Source organism: Vidua chalybeata, chromosome 14, assembly GCF_026979565.1.
Source record: "Vidua chalybeata isolate OUT-0048 chromosome 14, bVidCha1 merged haplotype, whole genome shotgun sequence".
Lineage (NCBI taxonomy): Eukaryota > Metazoa > Chordata > Aves > Passeriformes > Viduidae > Vidua > Vidua chalybeata.
The window spans coordinates 10,689,536-10,711,298 of record NC_071543.1 but is presented as its reverse complement, the minus strand read 5'-3'; the positions used below and the strand labels follow the sequence as shown (position 1 = coordinate 10,711,298).

General features: G+C 41.7%; 1 long non-coding RNA gene across 4 annotated transcripts in view; it reads left to right on the top strand.

The window, feature by feature from the left end:
- Positions 1–21,763, top strand: part of LOC128795359 (uncharacterized) — a 329,447-nt gene that overhangs the window by 24,772 nt on the left and 282,912 nt on the right. For 3 of the 4 annotated variants that reach the window (XR_008433500.1, XR_008433501.1, XR_008433499.1), the window contains exons 1-2: positions 8,166–8,227; positions 8,634–10,357. The exons of the other annotated variant lie outside the window; for it this stretch is intronic. This is a non-coding gene — a long non-coding RNA (uncharacterized LOC128795359). Of the gene's footprint in view, positions 1–8,165; positions 8,228–8,633; positions 10,358–21,763 lie in introns of those variants that run through there. 4 annotated transcript variants of the gene reach the window in all.

The following is a 21,763-nucleotide window of genomic DNA, read 5'->3' as shown; positions in this document are numbered from 1 at the left end:
CTCATGTAGATTTTCAAAGAACTTCTTGATCCTTTAGGCAATCACAATTTTAACTAAAGCAAACACTAGGTATTTTTTAAATAAACTGTCTCAGATGGTAGGTTTGTTCAGTCTGTATAGCAAAAGTAGTGTTGTAAGGGGTGCTTAGCCACCTTTTATAGTGCTGAGTCATGAATGATGAAGTTTTTGGCAAGGTGAGAGGGGTGGGCAGAGTTGATACTGAGAAACCGTTATCATGGAACAGAACAGACATGTTAATTTTTGATTTATTTGTAAAAAATGGTGTTTGCCAAAGGGAAAGAACAGAATCAATAGGGAAAGACATTTGCTTTTCAAGCTTAGTGAGAAAGTATTAAAAAAACGGACTAAAAATTAAAAGCCATAAAAATGTCTTGGCAGTGTAATTTTTAATCTTAAGATTGGCAAAGCATACAGGTGGATTATAATATGTTTTGCCATAATGGAGAATTGATTGATGACTTGGATTTTGAGTGAATTTTTGATGTAAAGCATAGAGAATGGAGTAAATACATTTAACAGTGACAGCCCATTACTATCCTTTCTTTGTGTTTTACCTCTATGGGATGTTTTTCTCCAAGGTAGAAAGGCAGGTCAGTGCTAGGCAAAGAGAAGTTCATCAGAAGAATTAAAGCCTAGGGACAGGTGGAGAGGGAGTTTTATGTGAGATTGGAAGAGATCCAGCAGAGCAGAAGAGAAGAAAAAGCTGAAGAAAAGGAGGCTCTTCCAGAGAGTATCCTGGGTGGCAAATTTATCAATTTAATTTTCACATGCTAGAAGGTGTTCTGGAGTCAGGCTTTTCCACGTTCTTCAGAACCCTAAGAAGTCTCTTTTCATTCTTGGAACCATCTCCCTTCAAGGAGAACAAATGAAAAAATCCCCTCTTAGTAGCTTTGCACCTTTTTCCAAATTGCTACTATAGGGCTGTGCCTTACAAATATCTGGGCATGCTGTTCTTTATTATCCCTGTTCCTGCTGCCCTGGATTAGCTTCCTTTCTCATCATTTTTCCCGCTCACAGGCAGGTTTCTTACTTAAGAACCCCATTGCTATTACTCAATTGATGTACTTTATTTGGAAAACTGTATTTGTTCTGAAATTTCTGAGAATTGAATTGATTTATCCCTGTGTTCTTGATAATGCAATGGGAGTATCGGATTATGGAAAACAGACCACATCCATCCCCTCAACATGGGTCTGAGAAATGCAGCATGAAATCTTTCATAGGTTGTCTTGCAGCATTTCCAGCTGCTTTCAGCTTCCCCAGGTACAGTGCAAATGCTCCTGTGAGCTACATGGATGTTCCACCAATGTTTCCTGCTGAGAAGTGAGAAGCAATGAGCAATGTTCTGTGTGTCTGCAGGCAAAAGGCCTTAATGGTAGCCACTCCTCCAAGGCCTGGTTGGAGCAGATGGATGTGATAGCCCTTCCTGCTTCAGCCTGAATGGATGAGGTGATTTCACCCCACATTTGGTGGTGGAAGTGCTGGAAAATTGCTGTTTCAGGCCTGGGGCCGTGTGTATGGCAAGGCTAATTGAATTAGACTGAGAGGACTGATGGGCAGCAGCCTGAGTTCTGCCTCATGGGTGAGGGAGAGGAAGCTCAGTGGTGAGCATAGCCCTGGCAGGAGATGGAGGGAGAGCCCTCTGGGACGTGGGGCTTGGGGCAAAGCCTGAATGCGATTCCTCAGCTAGGAGGGAGCTGGTTATTCTTGTTTACAGTCCTGGTGTGAAGGGGACTTTGTGGGTTCTTTGTTATTTGTAAATGCATTCCATAATCCATTCTTGCTCTGGAAAGGAAGAAACTTGTAAGAGCTTTCCTAAGTATCCCAATTTCTTAGCTTTGTGCATCTTGAAAATGATTTTACAGTCCAGGACTCTCAATCTCATTTCAAACACATGATGGAAATCTCTGTGGTGAGTAATGGGTGGGAGGCCCAGAGGAGGGGAAGTGCATGGGAGACATTTCTTTAGTGGAACTGTGGATAAGAAGAGGAAGGGGAACAGCTTCTATTTCACATAGAGACTACAAATAGGATACAAAACTTCTTCCTGAGGTCTAAGACCAACAGTGGATTCTCTGGAGAGGAATGCCAAGTCTTCTTACATTCTTTGTGTTCTATCAGGTCCTTTTGACGCGAGATTCAGATTTTGGATGCGCTCACAAAACACTGCTTGTGTGTTTGGTGCTGTCTAAATAATGCTTACCTATACAGGCCACTGAGAAATTAGCTTGTTTCTGTTCTAGCACTGAGAGCCACTCAGCATGTTTTTGACACCAAATCTGACTCAGAAATATAAAATCCTAATGAATGCTCCTGTAGTCCAGACTGCCCCAGCGAACTTCCCAGCGGCCCTGGGGAAGAATTGGAGCATCCTGCCTTTCCCCCATACATTCTGACTTCCAGACATTGATGGATAATTGCCACAACCAGGGAACTAGTGAGTCCAGATCAATAAAAAGCACGAGGTGGAACTGTAGATAGAAAAATCATACATCTGAGCATTTTTATACAGTTCTAATTTGAGAGTCAGAGACACACAGACACTAAAACAAATTAATAATTTGACTCAACTTTATTTCTCAAGAATGCTGTAGTCATGAATAAGCCTTTGCTAAGGATTGGAACTGTTTGGAAGGATTTGTCATCCCTTAATTAGTCTTAGTAATGAGTCCCCATTTTGGAGGAAAACTGAATTTAATGGTCTCAGTATTGAATGACCTTGATGTGGTTAAGACACTTGTCTATATGTGTGTGGGAAATGCAAATAATGGAAACTCAGAGCCTGTGAGTCTTTGGCTGACAGCCTGTGAGCCTCAGTAATGCACTGGATGTTACTTTAAATTTGCTTGCTTTGCAGGTTAGATTGAAGGATGCCTGACACAAGCAATAAATTTTTTTCCTGCCTTGGGAGGTTGAGCCTGCTGATTAATGCACCTCTCATTTTATTTCAAATGCTTGAATTTTCTTTGTGGTCCTAGAGGCTTCCAACACTTTTTTTCCCCCCTAAGTAAATGCACGTGAGAACTGCGACTCATCAGGGTCTCATAATTGAATCCAAACATGCAATTTGTTTTAACTACAGTAGCTTTGAATGTGCTGCACAAAATTTCTGTGACGTTGCTTTGGAAAGCAAAATTGCCCTTGCAATAATAAGGGTAATTGTTTTAATGGTTCATGCCCTACTTCATTGGGCAAATGCTAAAATAAATTATATGTACGATTGCACACATTGATATTTTTGATATATAGGTATGTTTTCTTCCACCTTAAATTTACTTCTGTGTGTGTTTTCTTTCTCTCAAGATCCCAATAAAATTGTATCTTATTTTTAGCATTTTCTTTATATTGCTTTGTTTTCAGTCCTTAGCTAACTCTTAAACTCCTTATGTGAATTGCTTTTTCAAACTTACTGGAGGCCCGGGCCAAAACAGGCAACAATGGTGACTGGAACAGGCTTCAGTTCAGAGAAAACTCTTTATTGCATCCTGGGGACAGTCTAATTTGTGAGAAGAGAAAGCAAACTGCTGCTTCACTGGGAGAGCAGCCTGAGAGCACAGTACAGGGGCACTGGGAATATCAGGTTTCTATATCTAGTCATGCTATTAGTTTGCTGGATGGTCCATGAGTCACTTTATTCTTCTGGATCTGTTCCTCCACCTCTAAACAGGAGATTATGCAAATCTCCTGCCATTTGAAGCTTGGTGATCTCCTGATGGAAAACTTTCATCTGGAAAACCTACTATAACTGTCCAAGTGCTGTTAATTAGGCATTACAGTGAAAGCGGTAGTGAAGAAAATGTGAATGACATCTTAAAACTGAACAAAATTGGTAGCAATATGTGACAAAGATACAAGGATGGGAAATAGGAGGGAAAAAGCTGAAACTATCCAGATCATATCTACATTCTTCTGTTTAGATGGAGGATTGCCAGTTGTGGCACATCCCTGGTTATTACAGAGCTAGTGAGCTGTTGCTAATTGGTCCCAGATAAGGCCCTGTGTTTTGCCTTATTTGAAACTGGCTTTGAACTTGTTCTTTACTGCACTGCAAGACCACAACAAGCAGCTGAGAGTCACAGTTGAAAGTGCTACTTGAGATACCATTGAGGTGAGATGAGCATGAACCCATCTGTGTCTCACTTTTCTTGTTTACAAAACAGATATTAGGCCCACTTGTGATAACACCTTGGGCCTCATCTTGTTGATCCATAGGAAAAAGTTTTCTGTGTGTTTTGGTGAAGTTCAGTTCAGACCCAGAAAGCCTGGGGCTATGCCCAGGTGTTGCTGGCTCCAAGTGGTGCAGTGCTGAATAAGGATGGCTTCTGATCAGCGGGTTCTGTGATTACACATTATTGTTTCTTGACCTCTCTCAAAGTAAGTTTGTGAGGCAGTGTTAGCACTTGTGATGAGTGAAATGGGACTGGGACAAAGGCCAAGGTGAGGGATTTACGGGGTAAATTCCTTGTTCTGGTGCATGATGAGGCCTTGAATGTGTCTTCTGTGTTCTCACTGCCTCCAGGTTTGAAACGGGGCTAGGGTTTAAACCAAAGTCAGCAGAGCACCTAAGCATCCACTTGATGCACTGAGAAAATTCTGTGATCACTACACCTTCATGTTAGGTGTGTTTGCCGTGTTTAACCAGAGATCTGTGCTCTGACCATAGTGTGAATCTCCTCTAAACCATGGCTGGTGCCTTCTTTCTGTGTGTATGGGTGTGCAGGTACGTGTGTGTGGAATCCTGTGATATGCCATATCTCAAGTACCTCTGAGTGCTTTTGGTACTTGAGCCTTAGCCATAATTGACAAGAGTTCCACGTACGGTGTTGCCCGTGTCACCCCGGAAGCTGGTGGGCAATTCAGTGTCAAATCTTGCCTGTTAAGATGACTCAAGTCTTGCTTTTTTAAACAGAAGGTACTTTTCTACCCCACTGAAGCATGGCTGACATAGCTTTCAGCTGCTGTCACATGGAGATGCTTTACAGCAGGACAGATGCAGCTGGGGAGCAGTGATAAAATTTGGGTTAAGAAAAGTAAAACTATATCCAGGTTTTATGTTTTTTTTAAATTTCTTTTTGGGAGCACATTATCTTTGCTGCTCTGTGTACTTGCAAGCTTCCTGTCTGCAGATGAGTGCTGATTAAACTTCTATTGTTACACATTTGAGCAGCACTTGTGTTGATAGGCAGCAGGGGCATGTACAGTCATGAAGAACTTAACACTGCATTTCACCAGCTGGGAATTGGTACCCTGTGTTGTGCATTTGTTCTTCCTGCTCCTTCTTGATGGAGAGCAAAAGGGGGAAGAGAAAAGAGAAATTTATGGAATAATCAGCAAAACTAGAGCCTATGTTAGGGACTGTAAACGTGCTGTGTGTCTTTTCACAGCATCTCTTATTAATGTGCATTGTTACATGCTCAGGCCACTGCCTTTGAACTTGTGCAATGGAGCAATGATAATAAAATATTTTTAGTTAATGCTATTTTAGTGCATGATATATTTGTGCTGCAGCTCGTTTTGCTCACATTCTAAATATTGAAAAGTTAAAATGACTCTTGTGTGTCCATAAATTTTGGTACTTAAAGATTAAAATTTTGGTCCCTCCATACCCTTAAATTTATGAACTTGTAAAACACTCACTGTGTTTCTTTGTGATTTGTATCTGTTTTATTCAGATGTAATGCATAAATGGAGTACACGGTTCCCAAATGACATCAACTCTCTGGAAACCTATGAAACCTTTCTTGTGTTTAACTGACTTTTCACTATTCCTGTATAAAATCAGAATTTCATGAAGATGAATAGGAAACTTGCAGATTACATAAGGCCTGCTTTGGAGCTGCTGTGCTAGCTGTTTACAATTCCAGTCTGCTCTTTGCCCCCTTGGATTATTGTGATGGTTCATTTATACTGACAATAGTACCTGCCACTGATAAAGAGGTGGGAGTCTGGATTTGAGGGGAAACATTTGAATATCAACAATATTGTATTTATAAAAATTGTCCCTTGGGGGCAGAGCATTGCTGCAGATGAGCAAAACCCAGTTTACTTCTTGTAATCCATTACTACTGCTAATTTGTTGTTCTCGTTAGGAATCTTCTGCTGGTTCCATGTGAGATATTATTTCTTTTGCTGGCATATAGAGCCCTCTGAACTCCAAAATGTCAAACAGAGCAGTAGAAATGGAAAGGGAGGGGGATCCACCCCAACCTTGCTTTTGAATTCAGCAGCACAGCCTTGGCATCCGAAGGGCAGCTATGGGAGGTAATGCCTCCTGCCCATCTCAGTTAAGGAAAAATAATCTGTTAAAGTGAAACCATGACAAGATGTTCAGGGTTTCCCTAAGCTCATTAGACAGCGAGGCAGCGGGATCCCTGATGAAGCTGATCACAGTGGAAGGCTCGGTCGCAGGTCAGGCAGCTCAGTCTGCGAGGAAGTAGGACAGTATAGCTGGAGGAAGGGATCTTGTACCACTCTGTGCCTGGCCACAGTAACTGCTGCAGGGAAGAGACTTCTGAATGCAGGAGACAGGAATAAAAACCACAAGTTATTTAAAAATTAAGGAAACCTGTATTGGATGTATTGTTGGATGCTCTGTACAATGATGGCCTCCCTCAAAATAAAATTCCTGTTCATCAACACTCTCCTCAAATATCCCACTTGTATAGGAACTGGTTTTAGGCTGCATTCCTACTGATCTGGGACTTTGGAGACATAAGAAAAAAGGTAACTGTCTCCATGTGGGTGAGCATTCTCTTACGTACCCTGTCCACATGCAAATATTCTAGATAAAGCTGACTGCTCTCTATCCAGCCCTGTTGATGCAGACAGCTTTGCAGGACAGTCATCCTGATGCTTCTTTTCTGGTCTCTTTCATCTCCCTTCCAGCAGCTTGCTCCTTAGAGCAGAGGACTGTAACCTTTTATGTTCTGCACTGGATGCCAAGAGGTGAAGTCTATGGAAGGGAGGCTGCATGCTGAGGGCGAGCTGAGAAATGAGTTATGTGGTCTGTGGCTGGCAGGAAGCAAACTCTCTTGTGTATGTCAGAGCCCTGCTCTGCTTATGGGTGTTGGTTTCAGATGGTTAGTAGTGTAGGTAGTCCAGGTTATCTGGGTTAGTAGTAAGAGTACCACTAGGTGTGTCTGATATACAATAGAAGATGTGAGTAGAGCACAAAATGACTAATAAAACTATAGGAGAACCAGTGTAGCCTTTTTTTTTTTTTTAAGAAATGGCTGGAAACAACCACTTCTAGTGACTCATTTGCTCTGTCCATTCAGAGTGTGCTAGTAAGCGTTACACTGACCTTCAGTCGTGCCTGAAATCTACATTTGGCTGGAATGATGTTAGAACCCAAATTTTTGGGACAGTATGTGTAAAGTTTCTATTTCAAGAATTTGGAGATATTTCAAAGTATTTTGTGGCGGTGAGCTCAAGCTGTGCAGGTTTATTACCTGGTGCATTCCTGTATGCCTGGGAACAGCAGCATTTCCCACTGGAAAGAGGCTCTGAAACTTTGTGTGAGTGAGCCAGGGACAGATGGGAACAGAAGCAAGATGATCTCTATCACGTCTGGTGTGTTTTAAACTGTGGATTATATAATTACCTGGGACCATCTGATTGAACATCTTCTGTTGGTCCATCTGGTCTCTCCCTACCTTATGATGGACTTAGTGACACAGTTTTTGGATCAGCCCTTGGAGTCCTTGTGCTCTGACCATTTACAAAGTTTCTCTTTTGGTTTTATTTTTTTGTCAATTTGACACAATATTCAGTGGGCTGCCTTTTGCTCTAGTCTATAAACTCAATTTCCCCTGCTTCAGTTTGTGATAGGCTGATGACTAGGCTGGTCATTATAGATTTTTCTTTTCTTGTATTTACTGGTACTGTACCTGTGACAGGACTACTATTTTGTAGATACACAATAATTATAAAGTAAGAAGTCTGTCTCACATTTTGAGAACAAATTTAGATCGTTAGTAGTTTCTTATGCTCTAAACCAAATGTTTTGCCATACAGAATTTAGTGATGTTTCTGCAAGCTAAATGCAGTTTTCTACATTTCTTCTCTCTGTGTGAATTCATCTTTAAGTTCTTAAGCCTGAGAAATGTTTCTGACTCATTTCCTTTATATCTTGCTGTACTGTAGGTGGGAGGTTTATGGTTAGGATGTGAAGTTTTCCAGATCAAGCAGTGGGAGGCTGCTGCAGGTAAAAAACTCTGCTTGGTACATGGATTGCCTTTCATGCTTAGTTTATTGGAAAAGTGAAAACTGTGCGGGAGGGGAGTTTTCTTCTGCTATATTTGCAGTGGTACAGGACATCAAAATCTCTGGTGACAGTTGTTGCAGGGGAGGACAATTGTATAGGTTAGGCAACAAAAGCAAATATTATTTCAGGCTTTGTTTCTAATTCTTTAGGATAAAATTAGGGCTTATATTGTTAAGAGAACACTGTGAACCAGAAGTAAATAAAACAAAGTTGCAGAAACTTGAAGCTAAGGCTGCTTATTACTGAACTCACTGAAGTATGGACACAACACGGAGTTTATAAATACAGGATGCAATTTTGTTTCACAAATAATAGCCTTCTACTTTCAGATGTCTCTTTGTTCTAGATGCTAAGCCAAGTCCAGGAAAGTCACTTTTATCTGCAATGTGTAGAACCTGCTATCAATTAAACTGAACAAAGCAAGTATTTGCTGCCTTTGGTGAGGACAAAGCAAGTGTCTTGTGTTCTCTGCCAAATTAGCATTATAGCTAAACTGCCTTCTCCCCTGGATTGTACCTTGTAAACTGCTGAAGTGACTCAAGAGAAAAGAGTGAGCATCCAGTGAGGTCTCTTCCTGGTCCAGCCATTCTAACTCTGGTGATAGTCAGCAGCACAGAGTTGAATCACTGGTGTGCTCTGCTCAGGGCCTGGCTGTGAGAGTGGAGCTGCATCACAGTGCAGGGACACAGGCTGTCACCATTGGCTGCTGCTTGCAGGGTTCTGTAAATGAGTTTTGCATTTCCTGTCCCTTAATCTCATAGGGCTGATCCGGATCATGTTAGAAGAGTTGAGTGACCTGGAAAGGGATGTCCTGTACCTCCTCAGATAGGCAATCCTGCATCTGAGCAAATAAATCAGAGGGGAAGATTACTTCTGGCTGTCCATTACATGATGTACAGTGAGGTTTTTCAACTCTGATTTGCTCTTGAATCAGAGTTACCTGAAGGTCCTGTTGGTGGTAGCCAACAGGTATGACCAAACTCTTAAGAATCCCTCAGGTCTGGACCAGGCAGTCATGTTCACTGGTGAAGACACAAAAACCCAGAGTATTACTAAATGTCTGGGCCAGGATCTGAAAGGTTAAGAGAGACCTGAGGGAGGCGTTATTAAATTTGATCCTGTTCTATCTTCCCTGTGACCTCTGCTTATGATGCCTCTTAGGACCTAGGAAGGTGTTTGCTCTGACCACATTTGGCCATTCCCAAGTTTTTTCATTTCAAGTGTAACTCTGGAAGTCTGAAGCCATGTCTGCTTTGCAAAGCTGGGCATCCAGTGCTCTTTCTTGGTGCTATATGTGTTGGGCAAACACAAAGATTTCATAACAAATGGGAGTTTGTTGACTGTTTTGGAGTCTGTGCTGCTAATGATCAGAGGCAGCCCTGAACCACTCCCTCCCAAGAGGCTTCTCTTCCAGCTGGTTTCCTAACCCTGACCTGGACAGCTTCACCACACCCTCCTTGCTGTTTATCACTACATCTTGGATGGGAAGGAGTGGCAACCATCTGGATGGGGCTGTCTCCTGGTTTTGGCTTTTCCAGAAGTGTAGGTAGGACACTCGTCTTGGGTTAACTGTGTTCCCTGCCTCTGCCAATATCAGTGTGTCTGGACACCAAACGCTCTTGAAGACATTAAGGTCATGTATGATGGACCACACTGCTTCAGCAAGTTCTAGCTTCTGACTGCCTGTAATGGAGATGAGCTGTCCTCACTACCACAAAATATAGCTTAGGCTTTTCAAATAAGAAGAACTGGGGTGTATTTTAGTGGCTGTGGGTTGTTTGGGTTTTTTTTTTTTTTTTTTTTTTTTTTTTTTTTTTTTTTTTTTTTTTTTTTTTTGTTTGTTTGTTTTTGGGTTTTTTTATGAGAAAGGGAACAGGCACAAAGGTCTCTCTGTTTATCTCAGGGATTTGCTCTTTTTCTCTCAAACCTCCCCACCCCATAAAGCTCATTGACTGTTATTTTCTCTGAAAGAAAAAGGTTCAAATAATCCTGCCTCTTTGGTGTGTTGCAGGCATCAAGGCTGCTGTCACAGGCTACTCTCCTTTGCAGTCCCAGTAGCCTGAATAAGTGGTATGTGGTTTTTTTGTAGTATTTTATCCTTTCCATCTGCCCTGCCTGAGGGACTGTTCATTGTATCCCTGTGCTGTTTTTGCATAAAGTATTGCATCAGGCAGCAAAAGGGATATGGTGCTGAATTTAAACAGCTGGATGTTGTGTTGTGCATTTTTCAAGCAGACTTGAATCAGCTGTGTGCTTTTTTTCTCCATTTCAGTGTGAGTCTGTCCATTCTGAATGTTATGACCATCAGATATTTCTAGCAGAGGCTGTTTGAGTTGGTAACCAGGTTTTTCAGTGGGGTATTTTACCTGTAAGCCTATTGGAGATTTTCTTTTTTGCCATCACCACACACCACTGTGCTTTTTAAGTGGGATATATTTTACCCATTTGACATAATCAATCATGGTCTTGATTGGTTTTGAATGTTTTGCTAAATTACTGTGTTGATTTGGCATGGCCTGGTTTTTGGTAGTGGGGAGGGCCACAGAAGTGGCTTCTGTGAGGAGCTGCTGGAAGCTTCCACCACGTCTGACAGAGCCGATCTCTGCTGGCTCTGAAGATGGACATGCTGCTGGCCCAGTTAGAGAGGTTGGTAACACCTCTGTGATGACACATTTAAGAGGAAAATCAAAAGAGCACACGGCAGTTTTTGTCCGGGCTGGCGAGGTGCCCCCGCCGGGGCCATCCCGGCCCAGCCCCGGCGATGTGCCGCCGCAGCCGCCGCCATCTCGGTGCGGCCTGCAGCGAGCCCTGCCTGCACGGCCGCCCCAGGCAGCCCCGCTGCAGGCACAAGGGCCGGGGCGGCAGCGGCTTCTCCTTCCCGGTGCCCTGCCCCGAGAGAGGCCTTAAACAGCGCCAGCGCCGCGGCCGCCACCGCCCACACCACGGCAGCGGGGCCACCTGGGCAGCAGGGAAAACATGGCCGGTGACTCCCCGACACCCAACCTAAACGAGATCAACCTCTCGGTGCTGCGGGGTCCTGTAGGAATCTTGGAATTGGTGGAACTTGTTGGCAATGGTACCCACGGGCAGCAGTTTTACTTCTAGTCAGAGAAGAGGAGGAAGTGCGGACATGTGAGGGGAAAACAACATGGTGGCACCAAGGTGAGTGAAGAAGGAGGGGGAGGAGGTGCTCCAAGTGCCGGAGATGAGATTCCTCTGCAGGCCATGGTGAGGAGCATGGTGAAACAAACTGTCCCCCTGTAGTGTGTGAAGTCCATGGGGGATGCAGAGATCCACTCGCAGCCCATGGGAAAAGTGCTCACACCAGAGTGGGAGGATGCCAGAGAAAGCTGTGATCCAGTGAGAGACCCGAATGGAGAGAGAGGGCCCCTGCTGCCAGAGACAGAGAGAGAGCCCTTGCTTCCAAACGAGAGCAGCCTGTCCTTAGAGGACAGCACTCTGTGGATGAGTGACCCATGCCACAGCAGTTTTGGGAAGACTGCCCATGGGAGAGACCCCATGGCACAGCAGAGGAAAGACTCCTCTCCCAGAGTGAACAGAACATCTCAAGTGATGAACTGACCAAACCCCCATGCCCTGTCTCCCACTGCTGTTGGTGGGAAGGAGGGAGGGGCTGAGGGGAAAACAGGTGTTTTAAAGGCTTTTTTTACTTCTCATTACCCTCCTCTGACTCTGTTAATAATAAATTTACTTTATACCTTTACATTTGAACTTGTTTTGCCCTTAGAGGGTTTTCTCCCTGTCCTCATCTCAACTCATGAGCCCTTTGTTAACTTTTTTCCCTTTCCTCTGCAAGCCGAGAGCAAGAGAAGGTGAGTGAACGGTTTTTGTGGGTGCCTGGCATTTGGCCAGTGTCAAACCATGACAATTGCACTTCCTCTTTCCATCACCCTCTGTGAAAGTTTCTGTCTTGGGTTAGGATTAAGGTTAACCACTGCTGCAGGGGATGTTTATTAGGTTGTTTCCCTCTACCCTCTGGAAGGAAGGGATGCTAGGGTTAGTCATGCAGGTACAGTAGTGTTTCACAGATGGTTTCTCAGAGCTAACTTTCCTAGTGCTAGTCACCATTGCAGGAATCTTGATGAACTGCTGTCTTATATATCTGCAGGCTTTGCATGTATCCTTAGTTTCTGGTGAAGAGAGGGGTTGCCAAAGCTTTACAGAGATGGCTTTGCATGCAAGTCTGTGGAACCACCTATGTCTTCCCTCATACTTTTTTAATGACTACTTCAAACTTGTCTCAATGCAGTTTATTAGCATGATCTCTTGGCTGACATTTATATGTATTTCTCTTTTGTTATGTCAAATTCTCTTTTTTTTTGTTCTTATTTTTTATTCTACAGCATATATGTTAAGTTTTTTGTAGTTGATAAAGGTATGCTTTAAAATGAAATGGATTGTGTTATTCTGTTGGAGTGAGTCCAGAGGAAGACCATGAAAATGATCAAGGGATGGAACACTTCTCCTCTGAAGACAAAGAGCTGGGGCTGTCCAGCCTGGAGAAGAAAAGGCTTGGGGGACACCTTGTAGCAGCTTTAAAGTAGCTTTATAAGAAAGGTGGGTCTTGTAGGAATAAGACAGTGGTTTATTGTTTTATACTAAAAGAGGTTAGATTTAGGATATACAGAAGGAAATTTTATGATAAGGGCAGTGAAACACTGCCACAGGTTGCATAGGGAGGTTGCAGGTGCCCCTTTCCTGGAAACATTCAAGGTCAGGTTGGATGGGACTCTGAGCAATCTCATCTAGTTGTAAAATGTACCTGCTGATTACAGGGGGTAGGACTAGATGATCTTTAAAGGTCCCTTCCAATGCAAACCATTCCATGATACTTAGGCATAAGGTTTATCTTCATACAGCAGGTTGGGATTTTTGGTTTGTTTATAAGCAAAGTCGGCCTAGAAGGTAAAATATGCATCTCTGATAAGCTGTCATTTGGAAGAGTTGGTTGCCAGTGCACATAGTATGAAAATAAATAATTTTAAGGCAGGTTTAGTACTTGAATTATGGCAAGAGCTAGAAATCAGTTGCTCTGAGTGGCCTGTGTCAGGTCACGTTTACACACATTATTTCCTGTCTTGTGGCTCTATTGCATTCACTTGCTGGACTGCAAGAGAGGTCTTGGCAAAAGAAGTGTATTAAAACAGAGATGGAAATAACCTTTTTTTTTCCATCTCCATTTTACTTGGAAAAAATAAAACCGGGGACTCAGGGAGGCAGCAGGAAAGCTCATCCTGGTAATGGCACAGTGCTGCCTACAGTGCAGACTGGTTGAAGAGGAGAGAAGAGCTCAAAACATGGCTGGTGAAGCCATTAGAAGTGAGAGGTATACTGAGGTGTTACATCAATTCCCTGTGCCCTTATCTCTTAAGACTGCTACAACCAGTTCCTAGCACATAAAGACTTCATGTTACTGGGCTTGGTCACAGGCTGTTCCATGCACATTAATGCTTTTTCTCCAAATTATTACTTCTCTTATTATAATTTATATCTGAAGACTTCTGTTCCAGTAGCAAGATTTGTAAAATGGTAAATTACCTGAAATGAAGATTACATGCTTGAATATATACAGTATATCTGAAGTCCACAGAATATAAATCTCTGCCTGGGTCAAGAGATTTGAGGCAATGATTTTTTTTTTCCCAAGGCAGAAAAGTGATTTAATCTCCCCAAGTGCAACAAGGACCACTTTGCCCCCTTATTTCAATGTTGAGTGTTGTGGTGCTTCTTGCAACAAGGCTGTACCATTTATATCCATGACAGTCCTTCCCTGCTTATTCAATGTAAATGTAGGACAGAGCACCCTGCTACCTGTGCCTGCATCCAGGCTGGACACACACGGCTGGTGGCACCTGGCTAAGGACAATACTCAGCCAAGACTTTTGGGTCTGACCTAAACAGTACCTATAGGGGATCTGGAAAATGGGCTGAAAAACATGCATTAGTTTTTATCTCCAGTGTTAAGAGCTCTTCTTGTTTGGCCTAAGTGTTACAATTTTAAAAGAGAAAAGCAGCCATCTGAGTTCCAGTGTGTCCTTGAGAGTGGACTAAAGCAAAACTCCAGGATACAGTAATAAAACTATTTCAGGTACTGTAAAATAAGAGTATTGGTTCTATCTGTGGTTGACCCAGGTTTTGAGCATACAGTAGCTTGCAAATGTGTATATTTTCATAGCATGCCGTGCTATGAATCTCAGGACTCTATTTCAGCAGTACCTTCAAAGAAGTAATATCTAAATTTTTTAAGCTTTAACAGTAATTTTCAGAGTTATAATCATTGTAAGATATCCAGCTTCTTAAAAATTTGGGGAAATTTTGGGAACTCTGTGCTTTATTTTGTCCCTCTGTAAACTAGCTATCTCTTTGCATATTGGGGAGGTTGTGAGCTTGCTATCAATTTTCCCTCTAGATACATTTTTATTAGGTTTTTTTGCAATACCTTTTTGACTAAGACTCTTGGTAAAAATAAAGGAAGGCTGTGTTCTTGGACTCTCTAAGGGTTGGTCTCAACCTCTGCAGCTGCAGCTCTTCTTCATGTAAATAAATTAAAACTTTGTGGGAAGGACACTGAACCTTGTAGTCCGTCATAAACTGCCTCTAAGTCATGACTTATCTTTGCATCTTGCCAGCAGCAAACATTTATTTATAAAAGTAGCACAGCTCCAAAGGAGTCTTGTCTCTGTGAGGCACTGATAACTGGATTATTTTGCTTACTGGATTGTGCCAGGCCTTCATTCGAATCCCCAGCTTGAACCAGTCACAGCAGAGGCTTAGCTCAGATGCTGCTTACACTCAGGAATCCCTTGTTTAAGTCCTGGCTTTATGCAGTTCCCTGGTCTCTCACTTTATTAGAACTAAGTGATTAACCTGGGACTTTACTATCTTCACTCTGGAAATTTCTTTGAACTCCCTCCTCTTCTTCCTTTTCCTCACTTACTGTGTGGGGCTGTCCTGGTATTCAGTCTGCAGGACACAGACCTTCCCCAGCCTCCCCAGTCTCCAGACAGGTTTGTAGCAAATCCAAGGACATGTGCCCTGTGTGCAGGCAGTACCACAGACCCGGATTTTGGTAAGGACTGCAGGTGCTGAGCAGAAGGTGATAATTGCTGGGCTAGGGGAGGCCTTATTTATTGCTTTTGTTGGAGCCCAAACCAAGTCTGGTGTGTCCCTCTCTGTGCTGGAGCAGAAGTTTGGATGGGCAGTGGGGCTCTGCTTCCCTCCCACCCCAGCAGCTGAGGAGTAGTATTACCTCTGCAGTTGTACTGCTGACAGCAATAATTTTGGAGTTGTTCTGTTTCAATGGGATTATAATAACATATTATCTCATTATAGTAGTGTTAATACTTGAAAAATATCTTCAGTGGGAAATTAAAAAGGGAGTTGTAAAAGTACAGTAAACAGTTGTCCTTGTGGACGTCAGTGATGCTCAGAGCATGAAGAGGGCTGGAGGGTCTCATCTGCACTGAAGAGTTCCCTGCATTTTGGAACCTGCTGCCTTTGTCTTTGCACCATTACAGCTCATATATAAAGCTTTTCCTCAATATTTCTAGAAAAGGTAGAGAAAATGCAGCAAGAAAGTTGTGTTTCAGCAATGGTGGAAAGACAACTGCTACGGGAAAAAGTGGGAAGTCTCCATTCCTGAGGTCTTATGATGCAGTTAGCATTTAAAATTATTTATTTTTCTAAGGGAAAAGTGAGAATAAAAGTGTCTATTTGTAAAAATTCTATTTCTCAGCTAGAGTCTTCTTTTAACCCATGGGAGATGGTTTTTCTGCCTTGAAAATAACTTGAAATAGTTCAGCTCTGCTGATCTCAGTGTTGTCTTTCACTTTCTGGGGAAATCTAATGCATTTCTGTTTTTATTAATTTCTTGAGGTGGGCAGCTTTTGTGTAAAAAGTGGACTTCGATAAACACTCATTTTTGAAGTTGTCTGTAGAATCATGTTATATCCTGTTTGAAAAAGAAGACAATGCTGTGGAAATGAAAAATGAGTTTGTGGAAAAAGTTATCTTTCCTCCAAGATACTACGGAAATAGTGTTTCACAGCAGGGTTTATTGCTTTTCCCTAAGATATATAGACATGTGTTATCAGTTTAATACAGCTACTGGACTTACAGAGGAATAACATCACTTCCAAAGTTGCAGATAATACTGAGTGGATCTTAGGGAGTCAAAGAACTTTGCATTAGCTCAGTTTTGGCCTTTGTTGTTGGTGTCTTGTGGCTTCTCAAGAGCTTTTGTATAATTATTTTAGTAATTCGAATTTTCTGTTCACAAAAGTATAACTAATACAGGTTATAGCCTTTTAAACGAAATTTTCCTCCCAGCAAAATGCCAGGCTATTTAAATGCAAATGGCAAAGGGGAGAAGTACGAATTATCTCACTGGATGTTTGAATGCATTGAGTGGGTATTACATAGGTACTTGTTTAGCCCAGGAATCATGTTTTTGGAAGACAGAGATAAATTTTCCTTCAGTGAAGAAATTTGAAATCTTAAAGATAAGCTTAAGAAGTCTGTGGAAAAAACAGTGCTTTGGAGATTTATAGAATTTAAAACTTGAGACTACTCTTTCCTCATTCCAGGATTACAATAAAAATAATGTCATCCAGCATTCCTGAATGAAAGGGATAAAAGCTCAACCTCTTTTCCTTCCTTGTCCTTGATATTAGCATTGCCTCGTTGTATTTAATGAATATAATTTTCTTGGGTGTAATAATTTCTGAGAGGGAGAGTAATCTTTGGAAAGCCTAAGAAAAATCGAAAGAGACAAGATAATTACAAGGACTGCCACTGTCTGATGATATGGAGGTGCACACATTCTATGCTTGAAGTGAAAAATCTAGGCATAATCAGGAGCTCATGCATAAACTCCCACGCATCTGGATGAAGTCAGAATTGAGCCTACTGTTGCAAGTGACAGTGGTTATTTAGGGTGGAAAGATATTACTGCTGATATATAGTGCTGGAAACCTCTCTGCTAAACATCACAGGGCCATCCTCTACATTTTGATTTGAATGTAGTGAATTGCAAATGCCAACCTGTAAAAACATCAGCAGTAAATTGAGCATCTCATTTGTTAACTGTAAGGAAGAGTATTGCTGTTTCCAATATGCAAATTGATGAGCATTAAAAGTCTTTTAAATCTACCTTGAAACTTCTGCTCTGCGGTTGCATGGCTGATGCCTTTGAGGAGTACAAATGATTAGAACAGTAACATTTGTCTAGATCACTCTGTATTTAGTAACGAGTCTCAGGGGTATTCATCCACTTGGCTGAGTGCAAATTCTGAATCCTAGAAATACAATATGTGAAACCAATCAAAATGCAGCATCTGTCTGCTTCCTAACTGCAATGTAAGTAATATTCTTGTGCTGGCTCAAGGAGAATGCCTGAATGTGTTAGTAGTAAAAAATGAAATCATTGTTAGGTGTGCCTTGCAGGGCTTTCACAGTATGACTTACCACTCAGAGTGAGTAAGAGATGGGACAGCTATTAGTCCAAAATTGCTCATATGAAGTCAAACAGCAAAACCTAATTTTAAACCTTGACCTTTGAGGTGCTGCTGCAGGGCACATGTTCCCAGTGCCCTTTGGAGTCTGAAGGCTTGGTTAGCCTGCCTGAGAGAGGGCTGTGCTGAGGCAGGACTGATGAGGGGATGCAGGGCTGTGATGGATGCCATTAAATAAAACTGCTCAAAAATTGGTAACAGTTCCTATAATGACTTCTAGACACATAATAGATTGCTCTTGCACTCCTGTGGCCTCAGGCTGACTGATAAAATTAAACTCAAGCCACTCAGCTCAAAACAGCATAGCCCTTATAGGAAAACATACAGAATTTAATAGATGCTTAACAATAGCTGCTAGTTCTTACTGCCTGTAAGATTCTGGAGATGTTTCTCTAAGTCCTACTGCATCCTGGAAAAGGAGTTTATAGTTGGCAGTATGGAAAAGTCCATTTGCTGATTGGTTAGATGGTAACATCTTCTCATCGTTATTCCCTTTTATTGTACGCTTGAAGTGTCAGAATGAATTTTTGCACTACTCCAAGGAAAGCCCAAGACTGCAGGAATCCCCATGAGCTGGACAGAGGTTCTGCATGTCTGTAGCTGAGCACAGGAGCTCCTGGTGGAGTTGGCTCAGGTTCAAAGTAGACAGAAGGTGCTTGCCCTTCAGTTTGTCTTGGCTTGGATGCCCCAAGACAGAATGTTTTCAATGATTTTAAGAAAACTCTGCAGGAAAATTTCTGTTTTATTTTCTCTTAAGCCATTCAGCCCCATGCTGTAACTTTATGATGAAGATGTAAGTGATACCTGTCTTTTCCCAGATGTTGTCCTCCATTCTAGACCTAGGGTTTATAAACCTTGGTGAACTAGAAAACAAGTTTCTCAAATGATTGGTGACAGTCTACTTTAAGATCATCCTTTGCAATGTCCCTGGTGGAATGTCTGTTGGAAAGAGTGACACATTGCTCAGCTTTTTACTGGATTGTTGCTATTCTTCCTCCTCATAAAGGTGCAAATCATGCATAGGTGTCTGTCAGTCACAAGTAGATTGCATCAAGCATGTTCCAAATCCTCCAAAAAGAAAAATGACAGCAGCAAACTCTGTGTGTTCATTAATGAGCTGATTTCCAACAAGGACTTAATTTGCTCTCTGCTAATTTCTAATTTTTGTTTCACCCTAGTGTTAAAATAGCTTTGTGACCCATTTCTGATTCCACCCTTTTGCATCTCTGGTGTGGAAGAGTATTTAGCTTTTCTTGAGAGGAACATGAACCCACAGGATTTGCTAACAACTCAATTCCCAGAAAAGATGTTTAAGCATCCCTAGGTTCTTTGGAAGATGTAGTGGCTGTCATGGTAAAATGTGCTAATTGGCATCTTCATGTTGACACTGTGTCAACTCTTTGTTCAGCCAAGGATCCAAAATGCAGCATTAACTTGGCTGGAAGGAAAAGAACATGTTTTGCCCCAGCCAGCAGAGCTTGCAGGAAGCAGCATGTGGTCAAAGTGTCTGGTGAATTTGGAATGTGCTTGAAGTCAGAGTTATTATATAAATGCCCTTGGTACAAAAGGAAGTAAAAGTTTTCATAAGTTTTATATGCTGATCTTTTCACTTTACATACAGAGGAGTCTCCAGTCTGTGCTTGGCTGTAAGAAGATGGATGGGTTAAAATTCTCCTGATTGTTCCCATGTTTTATGTGGGAGTGTAATAATTGGGTTGAATTCACTGCTAAGTCTCAAAACCTTCTAAAGTTTCTGTCATGGTGACTTGCTCATGGCAGTTGCAAAGGAGCCTTTTGTCTGCTGGGACCAGGACTGAGGTGGCTAAATCCAACAGTGCTGCCTCCCAAGTGCTGGATAATCACCACTTCCGTTATCTGGTCTGGCACAAAATATTTTACTGAGATGATATAACTAGAAGTTAGCCACTTGTTTTTGCAGGTCATTGCTGTTAATATTGAAAAGCATGAGAAGAATCAGTGTATAAGAGGGAAGTAGAGATAAGCATTGAACCCCTCCAAGTGAAGAGAGCACAATATAGGAGGTACAGAAACAAAAAGCCTACCCTGACCCTCCTCCATGACAAATGACCCCCAAACAGCCAAGGAGGGAGGTGAAAAAAGTTAATTTATGAATACAGAGTAGCAGAAAAATGATGTATTCTCTTACAATTGTACGCCTCAGTTCTTGTGTTTTCAGCTGAGGCTCTGTCTGATTTCTCCAGCAACTGAAGAAACCATGGGGCCAGAGCACTGCTGGTTTGGATTGCACTTGTCTTTGCATTTTTGAAGGTATCCTTGGTCAGTTTGGTGGCATGAAAAGGTTCTATTTAAACACTCAGCTAGAACACATGGTGTATATGGGCCAGCATGAAAGAAGGTGGGGGGTGGCTTTTGTAGAAGTGTGCAGGATAAGCAGTACAGAGAAGCTGTTGGACGAAGAAACAAATTCATTGTGCTATTCAAGGTTATTAAAAAACCAGAGTTGTAGCTCTAGAAATTTGAATAGGATAATTTGCAAAGCACTTTGATGTCCTTCAGCCAATTGCAAAGTTAAATACTTCCAACAGTGCCTTGCTTTTGCCATTTTCCAAGGAATCTTGGGATAAATAACCAACTCATCTATAGATTGTCAGGAAAAAGTGTATTGATTAGATGGGCTGGAGGCTGGACACAACTGTCAGCACTCCAAAGATGCAACCCAAGTACTCAAGAACATTTTAGTTGAATTAAAATTATTTTTGTGGGGTAATGTTCATATGGCTTCCAGCTTGTTTAACTGTCTAGCCAGTTTTTTAATATGGTAATGAACATTAACATCTGTTCTATCAGTAATTGCCATTGTTAAGCAATTAATTTCTGATTTTGAGAAACTTCCTGTGATAATAAAAAACCTTGGGCTGTGAAGAAATTCTTCAACATGCGCTTTGTGCATCTTGTTTCTTTGCTGTCTGAGGTCTACATTTTCTGTACCTTGCAGCAGGAAAGAAATGACTGAAACCACAGAATAGCCAGGGAGCACATGGATTGTTGACTGCATTCTGCTGCAGTCACAGGCAGCTATAGAGCAGATGTTGAATTCAGAGAATTTCACAGTAATGTCTATTCATCTTAAATGTCTCCTAAGCCACTGCAAGCCGATCATTAAATGACTTCTATGTTTATTAAAATAATGAGGTTGTTTAGTACAAAGACCAAAAAGTCTCTCATGCTGTATATCAAATGCTGCAGTAGGAGAAAACAAGAGAAAGACATCTCCAACTCCACTGCAACCTTGCAGTCCCTGGAAGCCCATGGCTTTCCTAAACAATCCAGATTGTTGCCTCAGTATCAAATGTAAGTATGTCAACTGTGTTTAGACAATGGAACGGAAAATTCTGTGAGGGAGATGAGCTATTTTTGTGCAATGGTTTGAGAGGGTTTTAGAGCAGAGACTTCAGCTTAATATTTTGCAGCCTGTTTTATCATTTTAGCTCTAGTGAGGTCACTAAAGTCAGACGGGGGATGAGGTTGCTCATTTCTGTTTTACTTCCATGGAAAGCAATTTGATGCATACAAGGCTACCCAGAGTTTCCTTTCCTCCCTCTGAAGTCTCTCATTTTATTAGTCCTCCCTGCTTCCCTCCTCCATAACTTTTCCTCCTCATGCTTTTCTTTCTTTCTCAGTTTCCAAATTGCTATATTCATCACTGTCGGCTTTCCCTCCTTTTGTAAACTCATTCAACTTATCTTCTGCTTCAGATAAATGGTTTTAATTTAATATTTTTGAGACTTTCAGGTTTCTTCTGAGTTTTCCTTATGCATCATCTCCATTTTTTTTTCAGCTATAAATATTAGATATGATTTTTATGCTGAGGGCCTTGAGGACTATTTTGCACTCAGATATTTCATGTGCCAAATTTCATGCACTCAGCAGTGCTTAAAATGAGAAATATTTTAAGAGAAGA